At 42.4% G+C, this 9,824-nt stretch overlaps 1 protein-coding gene across 1 annotated transcript in view; it reads right to left on the bottom strand.

Annotated features, from left to right (window-relative positions):
• Positions 1-3,575: 3,575 nt before the first annotated feature.
• Positions 3,576-9,824, bottom strand: part of LOC307137938 (uncharacterized protein) — a 43,578-nt gene continuing 37,329 nt past the window's right edge. Inside the window, exon 6 of the mRNA XM_079835973.1 lies at positions 3,576-4,475. The gene's annotated coding sequence lies outside the window, so the exon portion shown is untranslated. The remainder of the gene's footprint in view (positions 4,476-9,824) is intronic.

Genomic DNA, 9,824 nt, shown 5'->3' with positions numbered 1-9,824 from the left:
CATCGTTCTCATGTAAACGTACCATATGCTTGCATTATGCTCAGATACTGTATCAGACATATTGCTAGTGTGACTGACAAAAGAACTAATATTAGCTGGCATTTTCAATCACAAACCTCTTAAAAATGCAAAATATCTGTATTTATTTGCGATAACACGAGAATACTATATTATATAAATAGTGTGCAGTATGTAGTACACTAGTACTTAAAGTTTTTTTTTAAAGGCCTGTTGACATTGTAATGCACATGGACTGTTTTCAGTTATTTGTTGTATTATATTTGATAGTATACCATATAATTATGATTGAATGTCTAATAACAGACCGGTTAAATGTATTTTAGCACTGGATATTCTGTTTAGCATATGACTGATGTGTAAATTAGTTTAGTTTTTGTTCATTTTAAGAACTGCTTCAATGTAAGTTTGGGTTTGAATTGAAATGAGTTTGGATGAAGTGTGCATGTGAATCTTTCAGTTGTTTGAAATATTTACTGCTCTTATATCATGTAAATAATTAAATGCATTCATATAATATAGCGACAGCGCACAGTTCTCTCTCCAGGGTGATTTTAGACACTTTTGCACTGTTTCTAACTAGATGAAGATGAATATAGATGGCTGTATATGAACATGACTTACATAAAGATTACATTTTATTACAAATATTGAACTATTCATTGAGTTTCTTTTTGTAACAATTGTGTGTATGTGTGTGCATATATATATATATATATATATGGCACAACATTATGACAGGTGAAGTGAATAACACTGGTTATCTCTTCATCACAGCACCTGGTAGTGGGTGGGATATATTAGGCAGCAAGTGAACATTTTGTCCTCAAAGTTGATGTGTTAGAAGCAGGAAAAATGGGCAAACGAAAGGATATGAGCGAGTTTGACCAGGGACGAATTGTGAAGTCTAGACGACTGGGTCAGAGAATCTCCAAAACTGCAGCTCTTGTGGGGTGTTCCCGGTCTGCAGTGGTCAGTATCAAAAGTGCTCCAAGGAAGGAACAGTGGAGAACCGGCGACAGGGTCATGGGCGGCCAAGGCTCATTGATGCACGTGGGGAGTGAAGGCTGGCCCGTGTGGTCTGATCAAACAGACGAGCTACTGTAGCTCAAATTGCTCAAGAAGTTAAAGCTGGTTCTGATAGAAAGGTGTCAGAATACACAGAGCATCACAGTTTGTTGCATATGGGGCGGCAGAGCCGCAGACCAGTCAGGGTGCCCATGCTGACCCCTGACCTGTCCACCACCGAAAGCACCAACAGTGGGCACATGAGCATCAGAACTGGACCACAGAGCAATGGAAGAAGGTGGCTTGTTCTGATGAATCATGTTTTCTTTCACATCACGTGGATGGCCGGGTGTGTGTGCGTCGCTTACCTGGGGAACACATGGCACCCGGTGCACTATGGGAAGAAGGCAAGCCGTTGGAGGCAGTGATGCTTTGGGCAATGTTCTGCTGGGAAACTGCTTGGGTCCTGCCATCCATGTGGATGTTACTTTGACACGTACCACCCACCTGCAGACCATATACACCCTTTCATGGAAACGGTATTCACTGGTGGCTGTGGCTCTCTCAGCAGATAATGTGCTCTGCCACAAAGCACAAATGGTTCAGGAATGGTTTGAGGAGCACAACGAGTTTGAGGTGTTGACTTGGCCTCCAAATTCTCCAGATCTCAATCCAATCAAGCATCTGTGGGATGTGCTGAACAAACAAGTCCAATCCATGGAGGCCCCACCTCGCAACTCACAGGACTTAAAGGATCTGCTGCTAACATCTTGGTGCCAGATACCACAGCACACCTTCAGGGGTCTAGTGGAGTCCGTGCCTCGATGGGTCAGGGCTGTTTTGGTAGCAAAAGGGGGCCCAACACAATTTTAAGAACATAATGTTATGCCTGATCAGTGTATATATGAATATATTCAGACATAAACGCCTCAAGCATCACACTTTGTTTTTGATTTTCTCAGCCAATTCCTGTATTTCTGAAGATATTTTTTAAATACTCAAACTTGTCCTGAACAAACTGAATGTACTGAAAGTATTGTGTAAGAACATTCTATACAGCTTTCCTACTACAATTATACGGTCACAGCGCCACACAGTGGTCAAGAAAATGTTTACAACAAATGGCTTCAACAAATGTAGTATGTAAACACATCACACCGTTTTTTGTTTTGTGCATGACAAATAACCAGGTCTTATGGAAAGTGTATTACACTCATGGAGGGAACAAGGCGTTTAAACGATAGCAGTCTTTTAAGAATATTCTTGTAGCACATTATTCTTAAAAGTTATTTTAAATGTTAAATGGCAGTTTATTTTAGGGTGTGATATGTTTTACATATATTCTTACACAATACTTTCAGTGCATTCAGTTCGTCAAGTTTGCGTACGCAGAAAGGATTTTTGGAACAACAGGATGTGGCTGAGAAGAACAAAAACGAAATGGGATGCTTGTGGCGTTTATGTCTGAATATTCAGTTGAGTTAGATTGTTGAATTCATAATTCATGATGAGTATAAGAGCTTTCTTGTCATGTGTGGTGTGAGATCTTCAAGGTTCCTGTTGTTTTGTCGTGTAGTCCAGGGGTTTTCAATCTTTTAGATGCCATGGACCCCCAAATATGATCATTCCTGTGTGAGGGACCCCCATTCTAAAATTTATAAGGCATCTGTCTTTTATAAACACTCAATTTATGCACAAAAAAATTATATTACAAATCTAAAATGAGTTTGTTATATTATTATATATTTTGTTCTCCTCAATAGTAATGCATTGTTATATGTATACATTTATTTCTTGCTTATTTATTTAATTTGAATCAAATTTTAATTTATTTATATTAATATTTTTATTTTATTTTAATCTAATTTAATAGATTAATAACTTACTATGAATTTATTATTTTTATTTATTTGTATTATTATTATTTATTTATTTTATTATTTATTTAGATTTTTATTTATTTTTATTATTAATTAATTTGTTTAATTTTAATCAAATTTTAATTTATTTATAATATTTTAATCTAATTCAATTAATTTAATAGATTATTAACTAACCCATATTTTTATCAAAAAATTTTTTAGATCCAATTTATTGCTTTACTATATTATTTTGATCAAATTATTACTATTATTAATTATTTTATTTTAACATTTTTTTCTAGACTTTTCCCCGGACCCCAATTTAAAAAACCCCTGATCCAGTGGACAGTCTTCAGTGTTTCGCATAGTCTACAGAGAACAAGGAATCATGTCTAAGATCAAAACATTATTGCACATATTCAAGTAAGTGAGATTGAGCTACTTCATCCACAACACTTTAATAAACCCTAAATTACTAAACTGTCCTTTAATCTTTGTCCTCTGTAACATTTTTAGTTCATTTCACTGAGATCACACATGCTAAAGTCCAGAAGTCTCAAATTACAGGCCTCCAGTGTCAAATCTTTTCTTAATTCAGGGTTTAAAATCTAACCAATAATAAAAATAAATAAAACATTAACATTGCTAAACTGTATTTTAAAAACTGATTTTTATTTTATTTTTGTTCTACAATTTTGGAATTCATATGCCTAATAAAGGCCTGAATAACAGGCAGGCCTATAGGAATTATATACTGTTAAATGTATGTGTTGTTAAGCAGAATTCACACAAAATTGTTAATTAATTAAATTTATTTTTTAATAGATCAACTCCCTGCATATTATGTAATGTATAATTATAAATGTCTGGAAGACTTACATTAACTTAATTAAAATAAATTTGCTGTCAGTGCACTCTCATGAAAAACTATGAAATATAATTTTGGCAGGAGCATTTGTTACTGTCTTATTGTTCAGAATAATAAAAGATAAGCTACAGCGCCATCTAGTGGACAAACTCGATTAAGCCTCAAGTCTGGCCTGCAAAGAACTGAAGGACTTTTGTTTGTTGCGCGTTTGCCAGCCTCATTATTCACTGGTTTTATTTAAAAGTAAATAATACTATAGTAATTGCAGTTTTAATCATTAGTTAAATGATATGCACTATGACTTAAATGCAACACATGAAAGGAAACGTTTTTCCCTTACAGAAGTTTAACATCCAAACTGCTTTTAAAAGCTTTGCTTAAATCATGCACACTCAGAGGAGACAGACTCCAGTCGGTGGTTCCACAAAAGCGGTTTTATTTACTAAAAGCAGATCAAGGAGTCACAATAGAGAATCATAGAAACATATAAGACATTTATACAAGCTGTCGTCACTCAGATGCAGACTAACTCAGATGCTGTGTATAATGCTACAACAACAGGAAGTGAAACTATACTGTGATAAACATTATTTATCGCATTAATACAAAAGTGCAATGAACTTTATTTGGTGTTGGTGCTGACAAATTCTCTCTCTTTCTATGAAAGTGACGTCATATTATAGATTATTATCTATGAAAGTAGGTCATTATAATGAAAGCTGCAGCTCATACTGCAGCTCATACAGAACGCTGCTGCCAGGATCCTGACCAGAACCAGAAAATATGACCATATCACACCAGTCCTCAGGTCTTTACACTGGCTTCCAGTTACATTTAGGATCGATTTTAAAGTACTATTACTTTGTAGCAACAATGAGTTTCTGGGGAATAATTAATTCAAATGGTATGAATATTCATGAGTCTATGAATATTATTTGCTTGTTGTACAGACAAAATTTACGTATAACGGAACCTTTAATCATTTAAAAGTAACCTTTATCCAAATTGATTTCTTCATCAATTATCAATCTTACAAACCTTAAGAAACATTGATCTGTTCGATCAGGACAAATAATATCTCTTATGTTTGTACCATTTGTATCACTGAAGGAGTAATACAAGAAAATCAAGCTTAAATGGGTAGCTTAGATCTTACGCTTCAGTGACTTCGAGATTTGTGAGCAAAACAATACGGATTCAATGTAATGCAATTATTGGGTTTTAATAAAACAACTACAGTTTACAAAGCTACGATTCATACGGGGAAATATGCATATATATGTAGGAGAAAACAAACAATATGGTACAAACAAGGAAACATGAAACTTAACGAATAATAAAAAGGGAAGAAGAATTAACAAGAGAGAGAGAGAGAGAGAGAGAGAGAGAGAGAGAGAAAGAGAGAGAGACAGACAGAGAGAGAGAGAGAGACAGACAGAGAGAGAGAGACAGCTTCAGTCTTTTCGCAAGAGCCCACAAGGAATTCATATAAATTCATAATTCAGACAACCTTTTTCAAGCAGTTTGATTGTGAAATAGAATACTTGCATTACTACGGCTTCTCGTGTAAGTGTCTGAGTTCGAATCGTCGGGGAAGTTCGCTAAGGATTTGTGAGTCCCAGGTGAACTTCTTTGAAGTTTAGGAAAGTCACTCCAGAAGTCTGCCGGTTTCTCTCTCCGTGGAGGCCTTCTCTCAGGGTTGGGAAGACCAGGGTTGGTCTTCCCCTCCATGGCGAAATGCCAAGAGGTCCGTTCCTTGTGGTGGCGAGAATGCAAAGAGCTGACGGTCTGTTCCAGTTTTTATAGAGGGGAAGGCCGACGCCCAAAGAGTTCAACTCTCCAATCTCTTGCGGCTACATGATGCGGTTCGGATCTAATCAGCGTAACACACAGGCCCTTTGTTTAAGTATGATTTGATTAGACAAGTCACGAGGGCTGTGAGGTGTTCAGACTTTGGTCTATCCTGCCACATGACTGATTGAATCATTACTGTTACAGTCCCCCTTTTTGTCAGATGATGTCCTATGGTCATTATCGGACAACCCCCATCACAATGGTCGGATGGCAGGTGAATCGGGACGGTTGGATAGCAGGTGTGCGTTGTGGCTGAGGAGCCAGCTCGATGAGGTTCGCATCTGCTTCTGGCATGGGACCCTCCCTCCGGGGTTTCCATCGGAGACCTCCAGACACAGCTGTCGTGAGTTTGGCTGTAGCGGGTTCTCATCTCGTTGAACTTCCTGTACAGGAAAAAGGCTATGCCTAGGGTTAGGGTATTGCTGATGATCATGGAGATACATAGCGCAGTGTCAGAGGCTTGCATATCCGCAATGTCGTTGTTGGACATCTGCGGAGTTAGCGATAGCGGCTGCGATGCGGGCATTGTAGCCGGGGCCGGTCGCTTGCTGCGGGTTAGCACTGCAACATTGGGGCTTGATGTGGGGTTTGGGGGTACCCACATGTCGCCGTGTAGTGCGCCCGACTTGGCGAGGGCGTCGGATTGGTCATTTAAGTCTTTGTCGAGACCTGGTAGCTTCGAGTGTGCTTTTACCTTCTTCCAGTACACTGTCAGGTCATGTGTTCTTGTGATGTTGTCACATTTCTGGAACAGGTGTTGGTGTTTGACTGGCTTGTTGTTAGTGGTCTTGAAACCATTCTGTTTCCAGCTTGGAAGGTGGCACACGAAACTGAGTCTGGCATAGTTAGAGTCTGAGCAGATGAGCAGTTCTCTGATGTCGTATGCTGATGCAATCTGTAGGGCTATGAGAATAGCTGCTATCTCTGCATATTGCGATGACTGAGGACCCAACTTGAAGTGTTGTGGTGGGCACGGCTGATCGTTCACCCACAGCACTCCTGCATCTGCCTTGAGGATGCCGTCGTGGTTGTAGGAGCACCCATCGACGTAGGCCATGGGCATGCCCTGGCACGCATTCGGTTCAAAGTGTCTTTGACAGGTCAGTTGTTGTTGGGGTTCTTGTGCATCCGACCAGACAAAAGGGCAGTCTTTCTTCAGCAGGGCTGTTAGAGGTCTGGCCATGTCTGAGTAGTTTTCAATGAACTGTCGGGAGTAATTGCATACCCCTAGAAAACTGCGCAGCTCAGAGGTGTTAGTAGGAGGCTTGATGTTTTGAATGGCATGAATACAGTTTGACTGAGGTTCAATGCCTTGGGATCCGATTAGCAGGCCCACGTAGTTGACCTTGGGCCGGCACCACTGTCCTTTGTGGAGGGCGATCTTGGCACCGGCTGCGGATAGTTGGTTCAAAACATAGTCTCTTTCTTTCAGGTGGTCGGCCACCATTGTGCTCTTCATGAGAACGTCGTCTACATAGATCAGGTTGGTCTTGAGAGGTGTAGCAGGTTCATCAGTCTCACCGACAGGCTGGTGGGAGACTGTGTATACTGCGAGGTGACTGTCCTCAGTCTGCTCCGTTCGGCACACCTGGTCTTTGGTCATCGGCATGACAGACGTGATGGCAATGAATTTGAAGGGTGCAGTGAACAGCGTGTTATCTGTACTCCCTTCGGGTATCAGTGCAGGTGGAATGGGCCCAATGATGGGTAGTTCAAGTTCAAAATCATGAAAGTCATGGCTCACTAGCCATCCCAGCCGGTAGGCCTTGGGAATGTTGATGTCAGTTGCTGTGCAGTTGTTGAAGAGGATGTAGACTACACAAGATGACATTTCAGTGAGGGGTGTGGCTTCAAGTGTGAGTCCGAGTTCCACACATTCAGGTGAGGGTTTGAAGAAACCCAGCGTGTGGTTTAAGGTTTGGCCACATCGCATGTTGAGCCGAACAGCGACCCCTTTGGTGTATGCTGGTATCACCGTTCCCTGTTCGTTGACTAGGGTGCAGACCTTCGGGATGGTCTGTCCTGCCATGAGGTTGTCATGACTGATGGAAACGTGTGGCTGTAAAGTCAGTGGGGTTTCAAGTCGACCTTGCCTGAGGTCCACAGCAGCAATTAGCCCCTGGTCTGATTCTGGATCAGAGTGTTCGTGAATTAAAACTCGTCGTAGCTGCCAGTAGTCTGCTTTGACAGTCTCTGGTTGACGGTCTATAAAGCTGCGTACGTCCCGGTTAGAAGTGATTCTGAGTAGGAACAATCTGTCCCAAGTGTTCGCGTTAGCGACAGTCTGCGGGTGAAAGTCTATGTCTTGCAAGTAGGCGTCAACGTCGTCTCCTCCTGCAGGGTCTGGGCTGAACGTAGGGATATTTCTGGCCAGCTTGTCAAGGTCTTTATGAGCTACGTGGCTGCTGACCCTGACTTCCTGGAAGGGCGTCCCTTCCTCCGCTGCTGGCGGGGGTTCGTGGAGGCTAGCGGGTGACAGTCTTAGCAGTGGGTTGTCACCCCCCTTTCTAGCTCTTGGTTCTTGGCTAAAAGGTGCGGACCAGCTGGTCGGGGGAAACTGGGTGAGGGCCTGGTTTCTCCGGGCCTCCTCGGCTTGGAGCTTTAATGTTGCCGCTTCCTGTTCCAGGTCGGTGTGGCTCTTTTCTCTTAGCCGTGCCTGGGCGACAAGGTTGTGGGCGAGGCTCCCGAGGATCTTGGCCAGTTCTTTGTGAAAGTAACTCTGCGTCGGGTCGTGTGCCGTCAGCTTGTCTAGCTCTGTGTCCAGTTCCTCCTGGCTCAGCTGTTGCAGATCACTGGTGTCCTCCGACGGAACAGTGCTCGTCATCGCTTCCAGCCATACCGCTAGGCGATCCCAAGGGACAGCGGGACTGGATGAACGGGGCATACTGGTTCACTGTGGGCGAGAGAAACACAGCACACACACACAAAGAGGCCAATGCAAGTTTGTTCTAAGGTTAACGAGCTCTTGTACGGACTATGCCGTCGACAAGAATTTTGGCTAACTGATGTAAACAGTTAGACAGTTAGGCAATTAGGCGGGCCAATTTTTGGGTCGGCCTGAAATAGAGACTTTGACAGGTGGTAGCCCTGTGGGTCACCTGGTGACGCCGGCTGCTTGGTTGTCACTCTATTACTTAGCTTTCCTTGGGGTCTCTTGGTGAACTGAGAGAAACAAGATTACAACAGTCCGGACAGTGAAGGTAGGAAAGAAACAAACACAAAAATGAATTGGTCTGCAATAAAAAGGAAAATAAGCGCGAACGCTGGGAGTGTTAGAGAAACACTAAAGGGGCTAAACCTGCTACCTTTCGTGAGAGTTTCTGGGGCCTACAGCATGTGTGGCTATCGGGTTAGGAAACCTAGGAAGAGGGTGCGGCTTAGAGAGGAAAGGTGGGCCAAACGTTTAGGCTATACTCGGGGAGTATCTAATATTCGGCTTATAATGTGGATTTTATCAGATTTAGTTTATCCGGGGCGAGTTGAGGTCGCTCAGGTGGAAACCAGCGGCTCAGTCGGCCTTCCGGGCGTTCCCAAACACCCAACTGCCGTGTCCTCGGTCCTTCGTTACCCTGTATCGCGTTACGCCCACTCAAACAGTTTAGACTTTAAACACAACCTGACAGCACCCACCCGTCAACCGCCAGCCAGCACAGCAAAGTTGGCACGTTCCCTAGAACCCTCTTTTTCAAGAGTGGCTCCCTATTAAGCCATGGTTTAGATACAGGTGCCAGACATTGCCTTATGTGTGTCAGCTGAACTGGTTGACTGGCTTTGGAGTGTCAAATTGCTGATGTCGCCACTGCGGGCCGCAACGGCGGACAGAGGTAAAACCGAGATTCACACACAGCCGGTGCAGGTCACGTCGGTTGGACGACCTTGCTCGTGGAGACCACGTTGAGACGATTCTCAATTCACCACCGATGCTGGTGAGCCCTACAATATATACACAAAGAGGGTGAACAGGTGAAATCAAAAATGAATTAAGACTCGCTTGTTTACCGGATCAAGTGATTTATGGTTGCAGGTGAAAAGGAAGTGGGAAAAGAGAGAGAGAGAGCTGTAAGCTGACTTAGCAGGGTATGGCCACACGGTGGCGTCCTTCCTTCCAAGTGGACTGTCAGTAACTTTAAGAACCTAATTTCAATTTAAGCTAGAGGAAATTCATTTTTCCTTTTAAATTCAAATTCAAATAAGTGTGTTTAATCAGCGAGAAC

Source organism: Gobio gobio (assembly GCF_949357685.1).
Source record: "Gobio gobio genome assembly, chromosome: 14".
NCBI lineage: Eukaryota > Metazoa > Chordata > Actinopteri > Cypriniformes > Gobionidae > Gobio > Gobio gobio.
Note: the sequence above shows the minus strand (reverse complement) of the source record. Positions and strands in the feature narration are given on the sequence as shown.